Source organism: Phyllostomus hastatus, unplaced genomic scaffold (assembly GCF_019186645.2).
Source record: "Phyllostomus hastatus isolate PE091 unplaced genomic scaffold, TTU_PhHast_1.1 phas_contig_150, whole genome shotgun sequence".
Taxonomy (NCBI): domain Eukaryota; kingdom Metazoa; phylum Chordata; class Mammalia; order Chiroptera; family Phyllostomidae; genus Phyllostomus; species Phyllostomus hastatus.
In genome coordinates this window covers 26,274,952-26,300,963 of record NW_025333611.1, presented here as the reverse complement: position 1 = coordinate 26,300,963, position 26,012 = coordinate 26,274,952, and the positions used below count along the sequence as shown (strand labels likewise).

Here is a 26,012-nt window from a genome sequence, read left to right as displayed (position 1 = left end):
TGTGGGCCAGGCCTCCAGTTGGTGGCGTGCAAGAGGCAACCAGTCAATGTATTTCTCACATATTAGTGTTTCTCTCTGTCTCTTTTTCCCTTTCTTTCCCTCTCTCTAAATAAATAAATAAAATCTTAAAAAAAAACCCACTTTCTATATCCATGATTCTGTTCCTGTTCTTTTTGTTTGCTTAGTTTGTTTTTTATATTCAATTGTTGATAGATTTGTATTTTTTACCATTTTATTGTTCATAGTTTTGATCTTCTTTTTCTTAAATAAATCCTTTTAATATTTTATATAATAGTGGTTTGGTGATGATGAACTCCTTTAGTTTTTTCTTGCCTGGAAAGCTCTTTTTCTTTTTTCTTTCTTTCTTTCTTTTTTTTTTTTTTAGAGAGAGAGAGAGAAGGGGAAGAGAGGGAGAGAAATATCAATGTGTGGTTGCCTCTCAGGTGCCCATACTGGGGACCTGGCCCACAACCCAGGCATATGCCCTGACTGGGAGTTGAACTGGCAACCCTTTGGTTCGAAGCCTGCACTCAATCCACTGAGCTATACCAGTCAGGGCTGGGAACCTCTTTATCTACCCTTCAATTCTAAATGATAGCTTTGCTGGGTAGAGCAATCTTGGCTGAAGGTCTCTGCTTTTCATGATTTGAATATTTCTTGTCAATCCCTTCTAGTCTGCAAAGTTGTTTTGGAGAAATCAGCTGACAGTCTTATGGGAACTCCCCTGTAAGTAACTAACCGCTTTTCTCTTGCCACTTTTAAGATTCTCTCTTTATCTTTAACCTTTGGCATTTTAATTATGATGTGTCTTGGAGTGGGCCTCTTTGCATCCATGTTGTTTGGGATTCTCTGTGCTTCCTGGACTTGCATGTCTATTCCTTCACCAAATTATGGAAGTTTTCTTTCATTAGTTTTTCAAATAGATTTCCAATTTCCTGCTCTTTCTCCTCTCCTTCTGGCACCCCTATGATATGAATGTTGGAACACTTGAAGTTGTCCCAGAGGCTGCTTGTATTACTCTCATTTTTATGGATTCTTTTTTCTTGTTGTTCTTATTGGTTGTTTTTTGCTTCCTTATGTTTCAAATCATTGATTTGATTCTTGGCATCATCCACTCTACTGTTGTTTCCCTGTAAATTGTTCTTTATTTCAATTAGGGTATCCTTCATTTCTGGCTGGATCTTTTTTGAGCTGCTGAGGTCCTCACTAAGTTCCTTGAGCAGCCTCATAACCAGTGTTTTGACCTCAGAATCTGATAGACTGCTTATCTCTATTTTGCTTAGCTCTTTTTGTGGAGTTTCGTTCTGTTCTTTCATTTGTGCCCCATTTCTGTCTCCTCATTTTGGCAGCCTCCCTGTGTTTGTTTCTAGTATTAGGTAGAGCTCCTTTGACTCCATGTCTTGGTAGTGGGGCCTAATGTAGTAGGTGTCCTATAGAGTCTGCTGGCACAGCCTCCCCACCACCTAAGCTAGGTGCTTGAGATATGCCCTTCATGTGAGCTGAGTACATCCTTCTCTTATAGTTGATCCGTGGTTGCTGTTGGCAGATCAATGGGAGGGATTTACCCAGGCCAGTCAGCTGCAAGGATTGACTGTGACCACTGACTACCAACCTCTGCCCTCTGTGGAGGATCAGCTGTGCAGCAGGGTGGTGGTGCTCCAGCGTAGTCTGTAGTTGTCCACTGGGTGTGCTGGTCATGGGGTTTCCTGGGTGGTGCAGGACAAGTTCAGCCCCCACCTGTGTTTTGCTTGGGGTTATGCTGCCTTAGCTGTAAAGCAATCTGAGATGGCTGCTACTTGTGGGCTTGGAGATTCCCAGGCAAAGCCAAACTATGAATTTAGGCTGGCTGCTGCTAGTGCCGGGCCTGGGGCTCACTGAGGCCAACTGTTATTTGTTTGACAGGATTTAGGAAATTATGAAGCATGAGCCTAGACCAGTTATTGATATGGAAAAGCAGCTTGGGTGGGGCAGAGTTTTAGGGGATCTTCAAGACAGGTCAAATAGTATTAGCCAGGTTGATGGAGTCTCAGATATGACACCAGCTTGCCAGCTTTTCAGCTCTGTTGGAGGAGAGTTTAGAAAAGGGACAATGGCCTCTGCTCACCTTGATGCCAGAACTTCAGTTTCCTGTATGCCACTGGTGCCTTTCAAGTTGCTACCCTGGGTCCTGGAGCTCAGAGGGACTGGGTCTGAGTAGGTGAGTCTGTGTGTATGTTCTTTAAGAAGAACTGCATGAGGCTCCAGAAGCTTCTTCCACTGATTCAATCCCCATTGGTTTTTGCAGCCAGAAGTTGTGGGGACTTATTTCCTGGCACTGGAATCCTGGGCTGGGGGTCCTGGTGTGGAGCTGGGACTCCTCACTCCCAAGATGTCCCTCTCAAATTTTTATCCACCACACGTGGGTGAGGGACCAGCCTGTTCTGCATCTGCACATCTCCTACCCATCTGGATGCATGTGGTTTCTTTAATTCCATAGCTGCCAGATTTCCATTCAACTCAGTTTCTGACAGTTCTGAGTGATGGTGGTTCTATATTTTAGTTGTAATTTTGATGTGGTTGTGCAAAGATGCGAGCCATGTCTGCCTACACTGCCACCTTGACTGGAAGTCCAGGTCTTTACAATTTTAAAGACTGGATATTCTATTGAAGGGGTGAAACCTAATTTACTGAACCAAAACTCTTTTGAGTCTCTTTTGGATAGTTCTAGTTTTTACACTAAAAAAAACCGCAGAAGTAAGATTCTCTGTGCATTTCTCTTTCTATCCTCTTGTGAATTATTTCCTTGGGAAGATTCCCAGGAGTTGGTTACCTGCTTCAAAAATCGGAATATTTTGGGACACTTGACCTGTTTGGTGATTGCTCTTCAGGAGGACAGTACAGCACACATTGCCAGCAGCAGTGGAAGAGGTGCCGGCGTTTTTACTAGCCTTGCCAGCATGTGTGTTACTCTCTGCTCATTTAAAAGGTGGAACAAGGTTCCTTAGAGTTTTTATGTACTTAGATTCTATACTTCCCAACATTTGTTTTGTTTACTATTTTGTATTTTTTCTATATAGGTTGTGTGTTCCTAAGCTTTGTTCATTCATTTCTTGGGGCCTTTGTAATCGCTTTATGTTTTACACGAGATATTTACGCATATAACACACTCAGCTGGCTAGTTTATGGAGAGTTGAATAAAGAGGTAGTTTACAGCAGTGTGGGCAGGGTTTAGGGAGCCCACAAGGATGGAGCAGCTCTCTGGGTGAACAGCCTGCCCTGACCACTCTCACACTTCAAGAAGCAAAGAGAGAGCAGGTACCACAGTCTCAACAAGGGTGGGTGTATGGAGGGGGCTCCCTGGCAGAAGCTGTGGCTTTGGGGGAGGGACCCAGCGAGCCCGAGATGACCCCGTGAGGAGAAAGCCAGGAGAGCAGACAGCTCAACCTCGTGTTGTTTTCTCCCTCGCCTCTCCCACTGGCGCCCCAAGCACTGGCCCCCAAGCTTTTTAAAAGCTTAATAGTCATGTATCAAAATATACACACACATTAAATGCTTATATTTATTTATATAATAATGTAAAGATCTATTATTTCACAGATTTTTTTTTGTATAAAGCTAAACTATATATTTAAGTTGAAAAATTGGCCCTGGCTGCTGTGGCTCAGTGGATCAAGTGCTGGCCTGTAGGCCAGGGGGTCGCTGGTTCAATTCCCGGTCTGGGGCACGTGCCTAGGTTGTGGGCCAGGTCCCCAGTAGGGGATGTACGAGAGGCAGCCACAGATTGATGTTTCTCTCCCTCTCTTTCTCCTTCCCTTCCCTTCTCTAAAAATAAATAAATAAATACAATCCTTTAAAAAATGGACTTGACCTGTAGATTCCACAGAAAGAAGTATACAGGTGGTATGGAGGCATGGCAAACAGACTGAAGTCTAGGGAAATGGACTCCCCTACATGGACTGCCCCACAGTATCTGATCCTTTGATCTCCCTCTCTCTCCCTCTCTCTCTCTCTCTCACACACACACACATACACACACACTCACTCCCCTGGAATAACTATCCTGAAATGTCAAGGATTTGTGGCCACTGATGGTCACTGATTCCTTATTTCCCAAGGTTACAGAGGGAATGTGGGAATGCGATGGAAGGTTGCTGAGGCAGCACCCCAGACTTTCCCTCATCTTACTAATAGGGGAGCCAGAAGGGGAGCCCTGTGTCTGCTTGGGCTGAATGAGCACTTGGCCCAAGTGCTGGAGCACTATCCCTGAGTCCTCACTGCCCTGAAACTGAGCCCTGGGCTGGAGTGTCTCCCACAGCAGAGCAAGAGGGAGGGAAGAAAGGGGAGCCAGGCTGGGCCCCATTTTCTGATCTGGAGGGAGGAAGAGAAGTACCATCTTCTTACTCCATCTCCCACCTCCTTGGCTTATGGGGGCACCCCAAAGGATGCTCCACAGCTCTACCTGGAGATCAATAGCTAGACACCCTCTCCTTTCCCCACCTGAGAAAATTGGTTGAAGGCCTTGCCTCCCTCCTCCCAACCTCTCCACTCCCCTGAACCCCACCCCACAGAAGCTGTGGCACTGACGGGAACCATGCAGGAGAACAGGCCACTTAGTGTTATCTCAGCCTCTCCTCTGGAAGCGTCTGCTCCTCAGAGCAAGCCTGGGGCGTGTTCCTCCTGGGGAGAGCGTCCACAGGAGGAACCAGAGGACGTTAGGCAGAAGATAGATTGCATTAGGATTTATTATTATGTTACACAGAGAAGTGGTGTGCCAAAATCTCTTTTATAAGTGACCATATCTTCTGGAAGAGTTTGAACTGGTTGAAGGTTTGGAGCAGTGCACGCATGAACTCTGGGGAAGCTCAGGTTTGGACATGCTGGTTTGCCTGGGGCGGGCCAAGTTTATACCTGTCTGACGCCTTTCATTTCAAACAGTATCTTGGTTTGCACAATAAATTCTGGTCCCTCTGCCCGCAGGGACATGTAACCAATCTCCGGAAAGAACATAGAATGTGGGGACCGGAGAGCAACAAGTAGAACCCACCCTCAGAGCCCAAATTCTACCCTGGCCCCTCTCAGCGTCCCTGGGCCCAGCCCTTTGTAGGTGGCTCAATGGGAAGATTTTTTCCTTTTCTCTCCTCCCTTGGCTTATAATTCTTATGAAAGATGAGAAAATCAGATACTTCTAGGAGAATGGCTGCCTGTTCTGATGGAGAGAATGTCATTAGGCTTGAATACAAACAAGCCTACGAGGTAGCTTGTTCTCCTGGCTCCCTGTGATCAAGGTAGTGAGACCATGGAGAACCCGAAGGGAGGAAGAGGCCAGGGAGGGTAAGGGCCCAGAGAAGACTGCAGTGGTGGCAGGGTTGCTGCTGCGGGCCCTGTTTGTGGGGTCAGGGCTGCACCCAGAGCCCAAATGGCCTTTAACCATCTGAGCTGGACCAGCACCTTGCCCACCACGATGGCTGCTGAAGGAGGAGGGTGGGGAGGCCACTGCTGGCTCTTTCTGAGCCTGGACCACTGGCCAGGGCTGTTTAGGGAGTCTTGGACTATTCTTACCTTCTTTCAATCTGCACCCCATTCCATTGGTCAGCCGTTTCCTGGGCAGCAGATAGGGGACCAGAACAGGCCTGTCCTGGAATGGGTGGAGCCGCTTAGTGAGAGGGACATTATGTGCCGGGAAATGCTTCATTAGGTGATTCCATCCTTGAGTGAACGTCACAGAGCACACTCTCAGAAACCTAGATGGTCTTGCGTTCGGTGCAGTGAGGCTGCACGGCGTATAGCCTGCTGCTCCTTGACTATGGGCCTGAGCAGCACACTCCTGTAGTCAGTTGTAACATGTGGTAGTAAGTGTTTGTGTATCTAAACAGACTTAAATGTAGAAAAGGTACAGTAAACACTGGCAGGAAAGATAAAGATAGTACACCTGTATAGGGCACTTACTGTGAACAGAGCTTGCAGGACTGGAAGCTGGCTTAGGTGAGTCGGTGAGTGAACGTGAAGGCCTAGGACACTACCGTCCATACTGCAGACTCTACAGACAGTGCACACTTGGGCTACACTGAGTTTATAAAGCAACACGAGATTAAACGGAAGAGAGAAAAGGGTGCAGCCAAGAAATGCGGTCAATTTGGGACATGTGAGGCTGCTGCTGGCATAACGGCACACAGTCTTACAGCAAACTTCATTTTTTATGAGCAGAAAGAGCATGCTTTAACATGATGGTGAAAATACAGTAACTACCTTGACCAGAGACATAGTTGTCTATTATCGTCTATGTACTGCACATAATTGTTATGTGCTATACTTTTATAAGCTGGCAGTGCAGTAGGTCTGCTCTCACCGGCATCAGCACAGACACCTGAGTAATGCATTGCACTACAATGTTCTGATGGCTGAGACATCACTAGACAAAAGAATTTTGTATCTTCATTAGAATCTTATGGGACCACCATCATGTCTGTGTGGTCCCTTGTTGACTAAATGTCGTGATGTGGCATGTGACCATGCTGGGTGCCGGAAATACGATGGCACTGGATCCCGACCCTCCCTGTGAGTGCAGTGGGTTTGTGACAATGTTCTGAACTGAGGATATGGGAGTAATGGTTCTTCCTGCGCTGGGGTGGGGGCGAGGGGGTGGTATCTGCAGAAAGGAGCAGCATTTGAGCGCAGTCTTGAGGATGAAGCAGCCTCTTCGTGGTGAGCAAGATGGGAAGGGCTTTCCAGGCCAAGGAGAGTGAGTGCTTGAACAAATGTCTGAGGGGTCTGAGAAATGGGTGCAGTTGGGTGGCATTGGGAGCTGGTGCGGGCTGCGGAGTCAGTGCTGAAAGGTGGGATGAGAAAGCCCTCTGCAGTCTCACAGGCTGGCAGAGTGGTCTTGGGCCAGTTGTTTTGCTTCTCCCGGCCATAATTTATTTACCTGTATAATGGGAATAATGTGACCTACTTCACAGGGTTTGGGAGAATTAAAGGACATACTAGATGTAAATCAACCAGCGTGGTGTCTGGCATATACATGCTAACAAAATGTAAATTATTGGCACGGTCTCTGCCACTCTTAATAAAGGTGGGCTGTTCTTTTCCAAAATATATGGCTTGAGTCACTGGAGTGAGCTGGCAATGATCCACTCGCAAAGCAGGTCTGGCCTTCTGACTCCATTTGGGAAGATACTATCTGATACAGGATGCTAATGGAAGAAAACTCATGTGGCTGCCTGGCTTGGGGATCTGCTGCCAGCTTTCTCGGACAGTTACATCATGTCAGCGGTGTGGAGCTCGACATCAGGAAATGCATTTGTTAATTACTTTTCATTCCACAAATATTTATTGCAAACCTGGTACGTGTCAGGTCCTGGATCCAATGTCTTAGTAAGAATATGTACGTAAAGGTGATGGAGAGAGGCAGAGAGAGGAGAGGAAAAACTCAATTCTTTCCAAAACTGATTTTATAAAATCTGGAGGCCACAAGTTAGCTGCTTTTTGTTTCCCTGTACCCAGAAACTTGGTGAAGGTGGGGGAAGAGTTCTTCCTATGTGTCTCTTTCATTGGAGTGTGAGTGCCTCAAGAGTAACCACTGTGGGGTTGAGATCACAGGTATCCATTTGGTTGTCGAATAGATATTTACTGAGCACCTACTATGTGCCTAGCACTCTTTGATGCACCAGCTCTTTGAATGGTCTTTGAGGTATGAAGGACTCTCTTCTCGTCAAACAGACTGGGAAGGAGAAAGGTGGAAAACCCATGGACCTGCGATGTTGTCCACACTGGAATCAAGTGCTAGTCAGGGGAGTGAGCGTGGGGAAAGGCTGGGGCCTTGCTGCTGTCCTCCGACTCCCTCTCTAGGGGAGTGGGCTGTTTCCCTAACAGACAGCCTATTGGACGCTCCCATCCTGGATGTCACATTTCACTGTGAGGGGGTTTCATTCTGTTTATGGAAGGAGCATCTACTGCCACACACACAGTCTCTACAGAAGAAAGTTTATCTTCTAGTATTTCATTGGAGGAAATGGCTGCCTCAGACATGTTGAAGAGACTAAAGAATGATGAGATTAATTTGATAGCAGCTGTAGCCCTCACGTGTGAGTACTTATAATGTTCCAGGCAAACAAGTGGTTTGCTTTCATTATCCCATTGAATCCCGACAACAACCCTGTCAAGTTTGCACTGCCCTCCCTGTTTCACAGACCAGACAAATTGAGACCCAGAGAATGGGTCAGTAACCGGGCCACAGTCACAGATCCTGCAGACACTGTGGAAGAGCTGGGAGTTGCACCGTATTGCTCAGGCTTCAGGCGCCTTTCCTGGTGAAGGGGCGAACCTGTTCTCCTGGATCTTCCCCTCCCCTCCCCTCCCTTCCCTTTTCCCACCCTTCCCTTCCCTTCCCTTCCCTTCCCTTCCCTTCCCTTCTCCTACTACCAGTCCCTCCCTTTTTCTCTTTCTTAATGATTCTTCAATTAACCAAACCAGGCTTAGAAAACCCAGATGAGCTTTCTCTAGTGCTGGGGCTATTTGTAGCAAGGCATCCACCCTGGGGCTGCAAGGGTTAACTCTGGCCTGGTGCTTCAGAGATGGATGCCTTGGCCTTGGGAGGCGGCTATTAGTCCTCTTTTCTAATTAAAAATCGCCACCACTGGCTTTCATCCCCGTACTAACTAGAAGAGTGTGTGTGTGTGTTTGTGCACACAGCTCTTTATCTCCATTTCCTGTTTCATATTTAATCCGGCATGTTTTCCAGTGTGTGGATGTGGAACACGTGTAAGGTTGGGACACGGTCTGTTAGTAATCATTCCTGCATTTTGGGGCTGGTTTGCTCCCATTGAGCCCCACCAAAGGCTTGTGAATCCCAATCTTCCTGCCTCATGTAAGTTCCTTTGTCCTGATCACCCTGTTTTCTGAAGGGACTGCCTTCGGAGCAGTGGCTTTCCTTGCAGGTTGCTCTCCAGAATGTCTGGGATGGTTCTTGCATGGGCGGGGGGTGGGGGTGAGTGGGGAGGGTGGGGAGGGCGCCCCACGGAACTGTGACTAGGGGTTAACAGAAAGACTGAAGGCTCTGGGAAAGATGAACCCCACCGGGGGTCAGCTGGCTTGGGGTACAATTCAGCTTTAGACCTTTTTGTTCTTCGTCCAGGCTGGAGAGTCCAGTGAATGTTGCGTGTTCACTTTCTGACCTTTCTCTGAGGTTTGGACTGGCCTCTCAGGTAGGCTCAGCAGCACAGCCTCGCAGACCCCCACTGCGGAGTGTGAAGCTGGGGCCACAGGGAGAAGGATGGCACTGGGGACTCCGGACGCTCACCTTCTCGTCGGCTCTTCTTGGCCTAGAAGTGGGTCTGATGAGGCAGAAGTCCTGTTGAGCTTTCAGTGTCCCAGGGACCCCTCCCAGCGTCAAGAGTGAGAGTTGGGGTTCTGAGCTGCTGTCCAGGGGCCTGCCCAACAAACACCCTGGTCTCTCTGGTGGTAGCAGTTCTCATCCTGCTAATTGAGCTTCAGCATTCTCCTGGGTGTTTCTGAGCCACTGAATTTTTTTTTGCAATTAGACTTTGATAGCCAAGAATTATCTTGTGGATGGAAGGGAAACAACGGCATTGTAAAATGAGAGCTGGAAGGAGGCATACCAGTTGGTCTGGTCTGAGAGGGGCAGGACCTGGGGCCTTGAAGCCTTAGGATGTGCCTGGGGGAGGGGCAGGGGAGCCCTCGGTTCTGTGTGGTGTGCGCTGTGCAGTTTTTAGGGAGTGGCTCTCTCTGTGCCCTTCACAAAATTCCCAAGGAGTCTGGGGCCTCTTCAGAAAGTTGTGAATCGTCATTCTGATCTCCCCCCGCCTCACCAAAGACTGTTGTAGAAAAAGTCCTAGCAGTATAGGGCAGAGGGCGAGGTTCAGAGGGCACAGAGGGGACATGGGTGGGTCTGAGTGCTTCTGGATCTCACAATTGGCTCTGGCGGTGGGAGGGGGCACTTGTAGAAGGTTAGATGAGGTAGAAATAAATAGCTGTATTTCTTTTCAGACAAGAGTAATCCATTTTTATTATTTGCTCTTAGCATTGAGGATATACAGTGAGGAGTCTCAACTATAAAGAATTACAGCCAGCCCAGACGCCCTGACTTTGAATAATCCATTATAAGAGTACAGTTCCTTTTATCACAATATTCTTATCTTCTGTTTGTTTCTGAGCTGAACAGAAATGCCCTAAGCTACACCCCAGCTGTAGAGTTTGTAGACCAAAGGCTACTGTTTTCTTCCTGCAGGAACCCTGGGGTGTTTGGGGGTTAAAAGGCCTGGGCCAGCCATGTGTGTTTAAAAAACAAGGCTGATTCTGCAGCCAGTGGCTCCAGCCTGACTCCATCCTGCTGTTAATGGAGGACAGAGGACCACTTATAGCTTCCTCTTCACCCCATAACAAATAACCCGGTGCTCCCCCAGGCCTTCCTGCGCTCCCGCCCCCACTGCCCTCCCTGTGGTGGCAGTAGCAGGCCTGTTCCGAGTCTGGTTTCTCGGCAGGGCCCTGCGGTCAGCCCCCACAAAGTGTCAGTCCAGTTCCTCTCTCTGATAAGACCCTGACTAACTGCATTAGCAGGGTGGTGAGCAGGTTTGCCTCTCCTCTGTCTTGTCTTTGGCCACTCTAGAGCCTCCTGGACAGGGCGGAGACCTGTCCTGCAAACAAAGCTTAGTTCAGCTGTGAGCACAGGCTCCCATGGCACCTCTTTTGGGAAGTCTTCCTTGACTGCTCTAGCCCAGGTGGGTTGCCTCTTCGTTGCATTCACTTAACGCATGATTTCTCATGCACTCTTTTAAAAAGTCCTTTATCACAAGCCTTGACATACATACAACGGCTTGCAGTCGTTGCGTCCAGCAGTGCTTCTTACACGTGTGAGTTCTTTTTGCCAAGCAGACCTTTAGCTGCCTGGGCAGAGCCCATTCTTACCTGAAAGGGCATGTGGACTTTGAACTGTGACCCACCTGGGTTCAAACACTGGCCCTGCCATTCATTTGGGTGACATGTGGAAAGCTGCCTATCCATTCTGGACTTGAGTGTCCACATTATGAACTGGGAAGAATGACACCCACCAACCTGCCTGGGCTGTGAAAATCAGAAGTGCCGCGTATGTGGTCCGGGTTGCTGTAGGCGCTCAGTGAAGTCACAACTGAAATGAAACCAGGCTCATCCTAAATTCTCTGGAGGTCAGTGACTGGGTTAAAAAGGCTTAGAAATCCATTTGTCATCTAATGAAGAAATCAAAAACTAGAAGTTTCTGCCTCCTTCTTTGCCCCCCAGATCGCTTTCGTTCCAGAAGGAACTACTGTTAATGGTTTGGTTTGTGTGCATTTGTCTAAATAATACATATTTTCATATAAACATTGTTCTGAAATTTGCTTTCACTAACTTGCCTTGGCAGCCTTCCCCTGTCACTACATTCAGAAATACTTCAGTCTTCTCAACTGTGTAGTGGTCCTGGAACAGTGGGGCCCTGACTTAGGGACCAGTTCTTCTGTGGGTGGCCTTTCGGTTGTTTCCAGTTTTTCTCCATTCACACAGGGTGGTGGCGAATGCTTTTCTGTTTTCTGTGGCCACGGAGCAGAGCCCTCAGAAGGCAGCGACGTATGTCTTCCTATTCCTGTGGACGGCCTTGGTGTGGCAGCTTTCAACAGTTCTCACCTCGTGACGCACAGGAATGACTACAGTTCAGCGGCACACCAAAATTACACTTTTTGCTGATCTGACCGAAAAAGTAGGTGTAATTTTGATTCATTCACACCAGACGGCTATTGTTGTGTTAGCTATTGTCACTCTTTATTTGGCAGTCTAAGGGAAAAGAGGTAAGTGCTCCTGACTAAATAGGTATTACAGTTTTAAAAATTTTTGCAGCACACCAGTTGAAAATCGCTGCCTCAGTGGTTCTTTTGCCCGTGGTCTTGGCAATGATGGAGCGTGCGAAAGAGCTCACATGACTGGCAGCTGGTGCTGGCTGCTGGCTGGGAACTGAGCTGGGGCTGTACCCGGAGCACCTATGTACCCTCTGACTGGTCTCTACCCGTGGGTCAGGTTTCTCACAACGTGGGCCTGGGTTCCAGAATGTCAGTTCCGCCGTGCACTGTTGATCCAGTTCAGTCACAGGGCCAGCCCAGAATCGAGGGTGAGGGACAAGCTCCACCTCGTGATGTGGGGGCAGCGTGTGTGCCCGAGCAGGGACGGGGCATGGAGTGGTTGGAGGCCGTTTCTGGAGACTGAATCCTATAAATGTATGCATATGCATATGAATATGAATATAGGGAGGAAGGGTTACAGTTTATAGGGAGGAAGGTTTATAGGAAAAGTAGGTTTACAGTTGTTTGTATAGAAAATAGTGCAATAATTAGTAAGTAATAACACAAGAATGAACTGTTTCACATACAACTGTAGACCTTCTTTTGCCCCGCCCTGTGTGTGTGTGCGCGCATGCGTGCATGCACACATATATTCCTCTTCTTCATGCGTCTTTGTAAATAGATGGGATTGTTTTTGTAGGTTCATTCCTAGAAGGGAGTTGTTGGTTCAAAATATACAGATGTTTCTAGACGGGAGGGAGTTGGGGGCTGGGTGAAGAGGTGAAAGGGACTCTGGAGTACAGGTTGCAGTTATGAAAACCGCTGAGGGGATGTAAAGTACAACATAAGGAATGTGGCCGTGGTCCTGTAATCCTGGTGATAACTGTGTGGTAACGATGGGCGCAGACTTAGTTGAGGTGATCACTTTGTAAGGTATAGAAATGTCTAATCACTGTGATGTACACCTGAAATTAATGTAATATTCTATGTCAACTGTAACTGGAAATAAATTAATTTTTCAAAAAAGACCTGCACATCTCCAATCTGGACAGTGACAGCACAGTTGCCTTCGACGAGGCTGTTCCAACGACACTGTCCTCAGGGAGGAGCACGGGTGGTGGGGCGGATGGCATTCGTCTCTCCCTGCCCCCACCCGTGCTGGCGTCATCAGTTGTTTTCATCCTTGTCGATCTGATGGGTGAAAAACTGTCTGGTTTTCACTATTAGTGGCATGAAACATCTTCACAGTGTTTCGTTCTTCTTTATACTCGAGAGATTAATTTGTGCTACACCCGTAAATGCCCTATTCCTCTGGCACCGTCAGAGAAACAGGGAGTTGGTGCGGGGGCCTGTAGGGAGCAAAGGCCCCCTATGAGGACTCTGAATCACGGCCCCCCAAACTGCTCTGCTGCTTGTTACCTGCTTTTGAGAGGGTTTCACAATGTTGGTGAGCAAATTATTAACCTTGTCCTATCTTCAGGCTCATTACTTAGTTGGAAAGCTTTTTCAGAGGGCCCTGTAATCCCCAGTTACAGAATGTTCTGTGCTACATGGGGAATGGGAGACCAGCTCTGAACTCTGAGCCCGGGCGGGACTACAAAGGCCTGGTTGGGAATGAGGACGGAGTGAGATCAGGGGATGAAAACCTCCAGTTAATGCCCCCCTGTCAACAAACTGCAGGCTTTCCCCTCGTATTCCCATTTTCACACACACACACACACACACACACACACACACACAAGGATATAGGCAGTGATGACTTTGATAGAATAGGCGTCCATGGTTTAGTTCAAAGACACTCACTGGTCAAGGTTGGTCTCACTGCTTCTCCAGCTTTAGATCCACACTTCAGTCTCCTAGGCTTCACAGCATGTCGGACAGTTTGCTTATAGGAGATGGAAAAGCCAACCTCCCACACTCTGACTTAAGCAGGAGAAACTAAAAGATGTTTATTGGGTCATATACTGGGATGTCTGGGCGTGAACTTGGAAATAGATTGGATTCAGGGCTCAAAATCAACGCTCATCATCCTTGGACTCTGTCTCTTGGATCTCCCCTCCTCACCTTAGACTCCTGTGAGCAAGATGGTGGTTTCAGTCCAGGCTGAGAGGGGAGTTGAGTCTGTTCTCCCTCTCAGCAAAGGCCTCTGTGGCCCATGGGCTCTGGCGGCCCAGGGCCGCTTTTTCATCCCTGCTTGGGAGCCTTGTGGCCCCAGTAATCTGGCACAGTGATTGGCTTAGGCGGGGATGTGTGCTCCTCCCTGAAGCCTGTGTTTCGGAACCTTGACTTGATCGTGGAGGGGGATGGGCCCCAAACAAGCCCGGGGAGCCATTTCCTGAAGGCAGAAGAAAGGATATCGGGGATGCCAAGATCCAGAGTCCTTGGTTCCTCCATGGTGCCCCTCGAGTGGTCATTCATTCAGGATGTAAGTGCAGTGGGAGGGATTTGGGGTTCTAACCGACTCTCGGGGAAAGCTAACTCATTTCATCCCGGGACCACCAGCGGCAAACAGGGAACTACAGGTAGTCCAAGAACAGTAGCCAGTGATCCCAAAGCCTGGCTCTAGTCATGGGTTGTGGCCAGTTTATCTGCCTTCAGTGAGGGGGCGAGGAGGAGGCCGGGTGTGACCCCTTCTCTGGCCCTGAGTAAGGGAAGGAGTTTGAGTGGAGAAAAGACCACAGACGGGCAGGTAGGAGCTGGCAGAGATGGAGGGCTTCCTTCAAAAGCCAGTCATGGGATTCATATTTGTAAAATTGATTGTCTTTATTGCAAATTATCTGTGCCGGTTTAGGTCAAGGGTATATATTTTCTTCATCCACAGACCTGAATAGTTTGGGAGGCAAATGTCCTTCTCTGCCAGGCTGGGCGAACAGCCGTTGGATGTGCCGACAGGCCCCGTGGGATCGTTAGTCTCCTGTTAAACCTTTTATGGTTTGCTTTTTTGGTTTTGCTTTTTTGAGAAAACTCAGGTTAAATATTTATTGTGGAGGAAAGGAATGCTGCTGCTTCCTCCTGCTTCTCTTACTTTGTTGCTATTAGCTGTTTAATAGGCAGTAGCATGCAAATAGTATAAAACCTAAAAGATACGAAACGCTGTGCTGAAGAGTCTGTCCGCCCTGGAACCTCTGCCCCCACCCCCACCCCAGTGTCCGTCCCTGTGACCAGTTTCCATTGCATCCGTCCTGGGAGAGTCTACACACTGTTTCTTTTTCACAGAGAAATGGGCCATTGCATTCTTCCTGACAGAGTCCAGAAAATGGACCACAAACACATCATTGAAGGACAACTTATTCTTTTCTTCTTTAAATGAAACAATTATAGTTTTCCACCACATTGACTTTAAAGCATCCAAGTTAAGGCCACAGAGTCAAAGAAGCAAATGAGATCTCACCTCCAGTCAGCTAACCTGTTGACCTCTAATGAATGCTCACTGGTTCCAGAGGTTTGTACTCATCCATGGGTTCCCTCTCCACTGTGTTCCCCCATCTGCAGGGCCTGCGCCTTGAGCTGCTCCCTAGCACGTTTGACCAGAAGCGGCCTCACTCAGCATTGTTCAACAAACGCCCCTTCGCCTTGTTGGCTGTCTGTGCTCCAAGTGGCCCACAGTTTCCATAATTAAAGCCCATCCTCTAAGGTCGAGATTTGTCACCACGGAGGGTGTACCAAAGCTGCTGGTTCAGAACCTGAAGGCGTTCCTGCCAGAACAGTCCAGAAACTCCCAACCAAGGGCTCAGCTCCCCTGGGGAGCGTGACGTGGCCCCTCTGTGCTCCGGCCTGGTGTGGGGCCCTGGGGCAGAGGGATGACTAGCCACAGTCCTCTTCCTTGAACAGCTGTGCAGCCCCGGGCAGCAGGCCCGAGTGCTGTAGTGACACAGTTGTTCAGTACCCCTCCTGTAGGTCTCAGTCCCCCTCCTGTGGGCCTCAGTCCCACGGGAGATGTCCGTGAATGAACGGCATTCACTTTAGACATAAAAGTGCTGCTGTGTGTGTTTGTTTATCGCTCTCTAGTCCCTTACCATGCAGCAGTTAGAGGGATGTGTAAATAATAATATTGGTAACAATCTTCACTTTCTGATGAGTATAAATAAAATAACTGCTGTGCACAGGGGTCAGGCCCCGTCCCAAGTTCTCCTAAGGTTAACCCCCAGAGAGCCCTGCGAGGTGGGGCTGAGTGTCACTCTCACTTCACAGGCAAGCCCTTGGCCTCAGAGAGAGGAAGTCAGCAGCTGAAGGTCACAAAATTTGGGCTCAGTGGAAGCAGCGTTCACGCCACGTCCTAAGGTGCCCATGCCTCAGGCCCTGCACAAACCACGGCCCACCTGGCACTGGGGAGCCACCAAGCCAGCCGCTGGCAATTTGTTACAAAATAAAAGTAGTTTTTGAGGTGGGCAATTAACTGTTTCTAGAAGAAGTCCTTGATTCCCAGTAGACAGCTTCTTACTATTGAACTAGATTTGTGTTCCAGCAAGAGGTAACATCATTGTTTAATTAAAAGGAACACCTCCGTTAGTTTGTAGTAGGGCCATGAGTTTTATTCTTGACACTCTCAGATGTGCAGAGAAAGGATAATGTCTTTATTTAAGGCTGCAACTGGTAGAAGCTCCACCCCCCTCTATGTCCTGGGGGCAGGGAAAAAGGGCAGCTCATAATGGAGTCTGATTTTTTAAACCAGTCTCTTGAGGTTTCCCTTGTTCCCTTCCCGATCTGAGAGGGGATGCAGGGAGGGGTGTGGGTAGGGGTATGGGAGAATTCAATCTGGGGCAAGGGTCCTCTGTCTTTGTTCTTGTCCTTGGGTGTGAGCTGGTGTCAAAGAGGACTGTTGCCTAGTGCTGTCCCTGGGCCATCCGGTATCTGCTGTACATCTGAGTGCATGCCTTCCCCACTCACTGCCTGGCTGGACATCCTTGCGGACTCGTTTACTGCTTGGGGAGTTCCCCTGTGTCTGTGTCTGGTCCCCCATCTCGGCCCCTGGCGGGAGTGTCACCCTTGGCTTCTGGCTCTTAGCTCAGCGTGCCCACTGCACAGGAGCTGAAGAAGTCTCCACCAGCAGCCCAGATGCTCTCCTGGCCATGCCGCTTGGCCCAGCGTCTTTAGCCCTGGGCTGTGTTGCTAATCCTTCTGGAGCCCAAGGCAGAAGCAGGGCAGGACCACCCGCCCCGCCCCCCGCAACTGACACACACACACCACTGCTCACCGTGTTCTCCTCACCTCATCACCTTTTCTCAGAGAGAAAACCGGGGCTTATACACCCACACGTCAACCTCTTGGTTCTTCTGCTGGCCATCTTTTTCTCACAATCCATTGGACAAGAAGGGTGGGCTTCTTATTTCCTTCCTCTACATTCTATTTGTCTTCCCAACCCCAGTCTCATTAGCTAAGTCCAAATGGCCAACAGTAGTGAGAGGCGCCTCAGCACACCAGCAGTTCTCTACAGAGAAATGGTCCTTTCTAACTGCTTCCGCCCTTTTCTTTGCTGCCCTTCAAGTGGGTGTTGGCCCAGGGTTGTGAAGTCATCTTTGACACTTGACCTTTTCAAGTCCCTCACTGGTGAGTTAGTGCCCCATTTCAGCATGTAGGAATGATTGACATCAGTGGTTTTGTTCTCGGCCATGGGAACCCAGAGAGCACCAAGATGTAGGAGCCATCTTTAACACCTGGGGTCTGGTCTCGAGAACTGCAGGATGCTGGGAGTGTGTGTATAGACACGCCGTTCGGAGCCTCTCGACAAGCCTCCTGCAGGGCGGACAGGTGGACTGAGGTTAAAGAGCTTTAGTTACTGAATAGATCAAAATAAAAGGGCTAATAAAAGAAGGTCATGGTAAATGTTGTTGGATTTGAGTTAATTTTTCCAGTTTTAGATTTTTCTCCCCCCCACGGATTTACCCCATATTTGTTTGATTTTGTTTGGCTTGTTGAGTTTGCTTTCGATAGGTAGGCAAATGTTGATTTAAAACATTTTTAAAAATCATTTAATCTTTCAAATAGTTATGAAGTCATCTTTGTTTTTGACACGTGGAGGCCACATTCATATGAGAGAGCCATATTTTTTCAGGAGCAAAATATTCCTGGTTTTGGTTGGAACTAAAGATGTCAACATTTTGTGGTGCCCTGTGTGGCGGATCCCAGTCTCAACACCACCTGATCAGTCGGCCAGGAATGCCACTTTCTGAAATAGGTCCTTAGAGCTAATGTTACCAGAGAAGGAGCAACGACAGGAGGTGCACATCCCCTGGTCAAATAGGCTTGGAAACAGGTTAACTAGAGTCAGCCAGCCCGGCTCCGTGACTCCTGGGCTTCTTGTCCCTTTCACGGCACGCACCACCGCATTAGTCCCAGGGTGGGGCTATTGTGGACGGCATTGACCAAACTCGTTTTTTGATGAGCATTTCATGGGGCCAATGTTGTAAGGAATCCTCTCTGGAAAGTGCTGATCTAGGATGAACCATGAAGAGGAAAACAAGAAACTCGGTTATCTTAGTATTTCCTTGTGAACAAAATCCATGGTCCCTGAGTCAGGGAAGGCCTGCGGGACAGAACAATTTCCATAGTTGGCAGAGAGCCCAGGGTCACAGTGCTTTATTGCCCTGGCCCGCCAAGCCCTCTCTCACAAAGGAACCAGCACAAGCTTCCTCAGGCCTCCGACAGTAGCAGATCATTCCTGAGGAAGGGATGGGGCTGTGCAGCTTGACCTAGAGGTGGGGGCAGGTCTGCTTAGCCCCAAGAAGCAAATATCCTTCAATCCAGAAATGAGCAGGAATTTCAAGAATTTGCCTTCTTTGCCCTAGCACCATATTGCTTTAGGCTGCCGATTTTCAATCTCTTTCATCTCATGGCACACATAAGCTAATTACTAATATTCTGCAACACACACAGGAATATATTTCTTACCAATCTGACAAAAAAAATAGGTATAATTTTGATCCTTTCACCCCAGATGGCTATTGTGGTGTTAACTGTTGTCATTTTTTAAAAATGTATTTTAATTAATTAATTTACTTATTTTTAGAGAGAGGGGAAGGAAGGGTGAAAGAGCAGGAGAGAAACATTGATCAGTTGCCTCTCATATGTGCCCGACTGGGGACCAAACCTGCACCCCAGGCATGTGCCTCAACCAGGAATCAAACCGGCAACCTTTGACTTTGTGGGATGATGCCAACCCACTGAGCCATCCTGGTCAGGGCTGCTGTCATTTTTGTTTTTAGTTGATAATCTAAGGGGAAGAAGTCAGTGTCCTGACTAAATAGTCAGGTATTGCATCTTCTAAAAATTCTTGTAGTACACTAGTTGAAAATAACTGCTTTAGAACGCAAGTATGATTCTAGCCACATGAAATTTGCATGATGACTGCAGTTAGTTTTAACAGGATCCATCTCTGTTATGTTGTCATCTGGCCCCGTCAACTGAGGTCTTCGAGATGATTAACTAGAGCAGGTGGGTGTTAGCAAGTTGGATCGACTCTCCAGCCTGTGGACTGGTAGCAGTTGGGTAACTCAGGGAACATTCAAGGGCTTTGGGAGGGAGCTGGGCCCCAGCTCCCAACTATACTGGAACTGTACCTTGGGCTGACTTTCCCAATGAATAAAATGAATAAAGACCACCTGAGTGAGTGAGTGTGTGTGTGTGTGTGTGTGTGTGTGTGTTGGGGTGGGACCGTCAGGTTGAGAGGCTTCTGAAAGAATCCATAGTTGGGAACAAAATCTTACCCACCTGGGAAAGGCCTCTTGGGCTGTATACTACCCTCTAACAGATTTATATGTCTGAGGTATGAAGCCAGCTCTTAGAGAAGCAATTCTATAAAAACAAAGCCACAGAGGGTATAAATTTGCCGACTGCACAAGCCATAAATCAGTGATGAGGGCGTCTGGGGCCCTATAGAGGCACACTGCCTACAGAATCAGGGGGCAGCGTGGCTCCGAGGGCCTCTGCCGGGCCTGTCTTGTCCACTCTCATGTAATCAAAGATTTTCCTCCTGCCCTCCCCACACCAGCCTCCTGCACCTGGGAACTGAGATGCTGCTGATTAGAACCTGGGGGTGGCTGTGATTTGTCCATTTCTGAAGGCCACCAGTGCTTCTTGGAGTTTCTGCCACATAATCCTTGTGGTCGAGAATCATTTCAGGGGTGGTTAATAATGGCTAATATTTACTGAGTGCTCATTATATGCCAGGCACCATTGAATCATTTTCTTACTCTTTCATGTCTTAGTTCCTTCAGAGATTGTTGATATGGGTTGCGTCTTGTCTGTTTCCATGCATTTCACAGCAGCTACACATTCCTTTGCATTTAATAGATGAATAGATGATATTTTGGGTATGTGTCTCACCTACCCATTGACCCCTAGTCCCTAAAGAGTGCCCCCTCAAGAATGGGCCCGGGAGCCAAGTTTTTACTTCATAACCCTGCTCCCCTGACGGTAAGAGGTGAACCACTCAGATTCTGTCTCCTGGGATTTTGGAACTGGGAACCAGACGCCGGTTGGGGCGGATAAAACAAGAACTGTGGATCATCCTTGCCATCTTCTGCCACAGGCACAGAGAGCAGAGGAAGGAGGCCTGCCAGGAGAGGACAAGGAGCAGATGTGCAGAGAGCAGCACTGACAAGTGACCGGAGAAGGGTGCCTGCCCCGGCTGCCGGTGGCTCTCCAGGTCCCCATCCCCTCCCCTCCTGACGCCTGACTGCCTTCCTGCCTGTGGGTTCTGAGAAACACGCCCGAATCCTTCCACACTCATCCTCTTCACTGAAACTAGTTTGAGTTGATTTCTACTTCTTACAACCAGAGAGCCTTGGACTAAGCAGTGTGAAACATAAATGATCCTTGGTTTAATTCCCAAGTATTTCATCAGCACATCTTACTGGCTTTATCTTTAGAATGTATGTGGAGTCTGACCATTTCTTACCACCCCCCTGTTGCCAGGTCTCTATTATCTCACTTGGATTATTGAGACAGACTCTTGGCTGGTTCTCCTCCTTCTACCCTTGCCTCCCGCCAGTGTATTCTTCATCCAGCAGCCAGATGGGCAGAGCACCCTCCCCCACTTGCCCTCTCTTTCTCTTGCTTTCTGTGTTCTCCAGTCCCTTCCTGAACAGATTGGTCCTACAGCCATTAGGGGGGACAAAGCAAGGGTGGCACTTGGTGCACCTGGGGAGAGCTGCCATGGTTCAGGATGAAGTTGGAGCCTGGATGGGGTAAGGCACGTGTTTCTGTGGAAAGACTACCTGACACGAATCAGAACCCGAAGGGAAGAAGAGAAGGCATCCGAGGAGAAGCGATGCCAGAGCCTTTGAAGGGTAGAGGTGTGCAAGTGGTATAGGGGGCTCTCTCACGTGGGAAGATGGGAAATCCAAACCTGGGTGGGAAAGGAGCGTGGCCATTGGGAGGAGAGGCCTATTATGGGGCATAAGAGCCCAAAGAGAATAAGAAAGGTGTCTGCACAAAGGAGGGCCTGGCATGAAGGGTCAGAGTCCAAGCAGTGGGAGGAACACGCCTGTATGAGTGGGGGCTGTCCTGGCACAGGAGTCAGAGGGTAAGAAGGGTATCCAGGGGAAGGGATGCTGGCAGCCGATTGGTGGCATCAGGGAGAGGGATCAAATAAATAAATGTTGTCAGTACTAACGAGAGCCAGGTTTCTCACTGCCAGAGAAGGGTGTTACGATTATAGAGAAAAACAGAACTTACAAGAACCCTGCGGTGTTGGGTTGGAATTAGAGATAGCTGTCGGAGCTCATGACAGAGTTCAGCACACAGCTAGGTAGACGACAGGTAGATGATGGATAGATGTAAATGTCCACTGTAGCTGACCACTGTGGACCCAGGAATAAATGACACCTTAACAGCAGTGAACACATCTAGAACACACTCTGCAGAGAGAGAGCTGGTTTCTAAATTAGAGCATGGCAAGTACAAGAAGAGCCTGGGACAGCTTGCGCCGGGGAGCAAGGACGTGCTCCAGAAATGATGGGGGAATGTCAGATGGACACAGAAGCCAGCTAAAAGGGGCTTTTCCTGGCCAAATTTGGGACAACTTGGACATCAAAATAAATAATGACAGTGATAGATTATAACCTACTGACTAAATTAGGGAACCATTACTCCATGCTAATATAAATGAACAAATACCAATGTAGTTTCAAATATTCTCCTCTTTAATTTCAAAGGGGAAAAAGTAAGTTTACAGTGAGGTCTTGGAGACATTAATGAAACGATCAAAGTGAGCATCACCAGCAAGGGGACACATTGAAATCGTGTGGCACTGATAGGATGCACGAACACGGCCTCACTTCTCTGATGTTCTTGCCAAAGATGCAGAATCAGAATCTAATCATAAGGACCGAACTGAAAGATTCTATTAAATAACTGACTTGTAATCTTCAAAAGTGTCAAGTTTGGGAAGGCTGAGGACATGTGCCAAGTGGAAGGAGACTAAAGAGACGTGGTGCTGTGGGTGACTCTGCACTCTGTCTGGACCGCAGGGACTCAGTGGGTCTGAGCCAGGCTATATTGGTCTTGGTTCTAGGCTTTGGTTAAGGCTAGGTCCACCTCATTGTCTCCCAACCTCCTTGGATCAGCAGGGATCTGAGACACATTCTTTTTACGGCTAAAGAGCCAGTCAAGCCCAACTGTTCAATCATATTTCAAGTTTCTGCTCACCTCCCATGTGCAATGTCAAATTGGCTAGTGCAAGTCACAAGGCCAAGCCCAATGCCAAGGGTGGGAAGGCACATTCTGCCCTTCATAAAACGATGACAAAGGTGTGGGTATGTGGCACTGCTACTATAGGCCAGTAAAGCATCGAGACCAATAATCCAACCCACCACACTTCTGTGCCTTGGACCTTTTCTAGGCACACTGTGTGGTCTGGAAATTTCCGTGTTGGGTCCCTGATGGTGCCAAGCACACTGTGAACTCCAGGAAGGTGCTCATCCTGACTGATCAAGTGCTGCCAAAGTTTTTTCTGGTTTGTGCGGGAAGAAACTAAAACGACCATGTCAGTGTCCCTTCCCTGTGTTTCAGGCATAGGTAGCCTTCCTTCAGTCTGGACCCACCTGTGAAATGTGAAATGTGAAATGTGCCAACTTTTGAAGTTATTGGTTCCATTTCTCTGTCCTGGAGAAGTCATAGTAGATGTGGTTTAAGGAAAAAGAAAAAAGGATATGAACAAGGGTGCCTCTTAGAGCATGGTTTATAAGCGTGACAAAGGGGAACTTCACAAGGGTCCTTCATCATGAGAAGAGTTAAATAATGCTGGTTTTCCGTGATAGTTAAAAAGGCTGAAGAAGTATAGTTATGTGTTCTTATGAGCTCAGTTAAAGAAGAGGAACCACCGGGAAGTATAATGTGTGTGTGTGTGTTGTTGGACAATCTCTCAAAGTCTGCTGTCTTCTCACCTGACGCTTGAGCCTGGAGTCCGCGAGGCAGGCAGGTAGAGAAGAGTCGGGCTGGCCAGGCACGGCAGCTTGAGATTTCCCTCCGCCCGGTGCTCTGCTGCCTCCTTCCTTTCACAGATGTTGATCCCTAATAAACATCTTGGACCCTCAACTTCATATCAGCATCTGCTTCTGGAGACCCCAATCTGTGACAATTGGTATAGGGAATGGTCCAAGAAAGCAGGTGGTAATGTGGGCCTGGGAGCTGGATCACTTATCCCAGGGCTGGCCATGAGTAAGGGTGGAGCACGGGCGGCCCCTGGGATGAGGTGGTGGTCCAGCTTTTTTAATTCCCCTGGTGGTGAAGTGGGAGGTGCGAGAGTAGGCATGGGAGGTATCTGAGAGCTATGGAGATCCCAGAGCTGTGTGGATGAAGGGATTGAATGTCTATTACTAAACCCCTTTGATGCTCTCCGGAGAGATAATGGACAACTGAGGGCCAGTAACAGGCACCTGAAGGGCAGGTGGGAAAGCCAGAGGGCCTCTCTGTTCCTGCAAAGAAGCTCTAATCTCCTTCAGAAGAGGGCAGAGACCCAAACTCAGGATTTAATAGGCCATGTGGCCAAACCAAAGAAAGTGAAATGCCCATCTAAGCAGTTCTATTATAACAAGTTCAGTGATTGCTCTCCTTTCTAAGCCAGGGCTGAATGGCTGCTATAGACCTTGTCTCCCTGATAGTGATGGTGATGATGGGACCTACGAGTAATAGATCGGGGCAAGGCTTTAACCTCCAAAAGCCAGGAGACCACAGTGACAGTGGCTGGCAGAATTGAAGTGGTTGCCAAGAGTGCCTGACAAAAATTTATGGAAATGGTTAATTTATCGGTGTTTCTGGGGGCAAATAGCTGGAAAGTTGATTAAGGTACTGCTATTCAGCTTGTACCAGCAGAAGAAATCAAGGAGAGATGAATAGAAGATTGAGGTCCAATAAAAAAGATACACTCCCTTGCCCACTGTCCAGACCTAAGCCAGTTTTTAGGTGTGGGAGCTACTGACCACAGGGGTTGGCAGGTTTTCAAAAAGAAGAGCCCTGTGACACTATGGCATGCAACATCTCTGTCCTTCCCTCCGAGGGACCTGTGGTCATTTATTCAGGCCCTTCTGCAGTGGAGAACTGGGAACATGCAGACATTTGAGAACTGTTGGACATGAGGCCCGAGCTGACATTGCTACCCAGAGACCTGAAGAGTCATCATAGTTCTGCTAGAGGGGAGCGTAGGGGCCCATGGAGTAAGTGGGGTCCCGACCCAGATCCTGCTTTCAGTGGGTCTGCTGGGTCCCTCCACTACCAATATGCATTTTTCCCATCCCCGCCCCACCTCTTTACCCTCTTGATTCAGAGTTTTTTGAGAATAGGACCAGTGTCTTTGAATTCCCCCCACTGCCTGGCATGATGCCCGCTTCGCATTGTGGGGTAGGTACTTAATAAATACAAGTTTAATTGAAGTGTTTCCTGACCATTCCCTGCCATACCTCCCCTGGATGCCTATAGCTTCCAACATGTATTCTATACATTTTTGGAGCTTTAACCCATGTTGCCCTTACTTATTTTTTTTAACTTTTATTTTGAAATGATTATAGACTTCAGGAAGTTGTTCAGGAAGACGTTCAGAAAATTGCACAGCAGGGTCCTGCCCATCCCTTGTCCCTTCACCCAGTTTCCCCAATGATAGCATCTTACGTAACTGGAGTACATGAAGAAACCAGGAAATTGATGGAGGAGTACCATCAATTAACTAGGCTATAGATGGTGTTTGGATTTCACCAGTTTTTTTATGTGCTTTTCTGGGGTGTGCGTGTAGTCATATTAAATTTTTATCACCTATAGAGAGACTTGTGTGACCACCAGCCACTACAGTGAACATACAAAGCTGTTCCATCACCACAAAAGACCACCCTCCTGCTACCCCGTTATAGTCATATCCTGTCCCTGTCCCTGACAACCACTGATCCGTTCTCCATCCCTACAATCTTGTCAGTTTGAGAATGTTATATAAGTGCAATCATGTAGCATATTACCTATTGAGCTTAGCTTTTTAAATTCAGCATAATGCCCTTGAGTTGCACCCAGGTTATTACTTAACATCCCTTTTCATTGCTGAGTGGTACTCCAGTTCATGATGTACCACAGAGTTTATCTAGTCATCCGTTTAAGGACATTTGGGTTGTTGCTGCTTTTTGAGAATCACAAATACAGCTGCTTTGAACATTCACGGCCAGATCTTTGTGTGAACACAGTTCTCGTTTCTCTAGGATGAATGCCCAGAGGTGTGATGGCTGGGTCACATGGTAAGTGTGCATAATTTTATAGGAAACTGCTGAACTGTTTTCTAGAGAGGCTGGACCGTTTCACATTCCCACCACTTACGTGTGAGAGCTCTGCATCCTTGCCAGCACTTGTGAGAGTCAGTGTTTGGTTTTTAGCTGTTCTAATACATGTGCAGTGGTTGTCATTGTGGTTTTTAATTTTCATTTCTCAGGTGGCTAATGATGTTGAACATCTTTTCATATGCTTGTTTCCATCCACGTACTCTCTTTGGTGAAGCGTCTGTTGAAGTCTTTGTCCATTTTCTAAATTGTTTATATTCTTACTATTGAGTTTTAAGAGTTCCTTTTATATTCTGGATATAAGCCCTTTGTTAGAAATGTGATTTTCAAATATTTCTGTGGCTTGTCTTCTCATCTCTTAATAGAGTCTTTTACAGAGCAAAAATTTTGAGTTTTGATCAAATACAACATATCAATTGCTTTCTTTTATGGATTGCGATTTTGGTGTCAGTTCTAAGAACTCTTCACCCAAAAATCTTTG

General features: G+C 47.8%; 1 long non-coding RNA gene across 1 annotated transcript in view; it reads left to right on the top strand.

Moving 5' to 3' along the window:
* The first annotated feature begins 8,728 nt into the window (after positions 1–8,728).
* Positions 8,729–26,012, top strand: part of LOC123810165 — a 37,592-nt gene continuing 20,308 nt past the window's right edge. The window contains exons 1-2 of the long non-coding RNA XR_006784191.1: positions 8,729–8,842; positions 11,512–11,704. This is a non-coding gene — a long non-coding RNA (uncharacterized LOC123810165). The remainder of the gene's footprint in view (positions 8,843–11,511; positions 11,705–26,012) is intronic.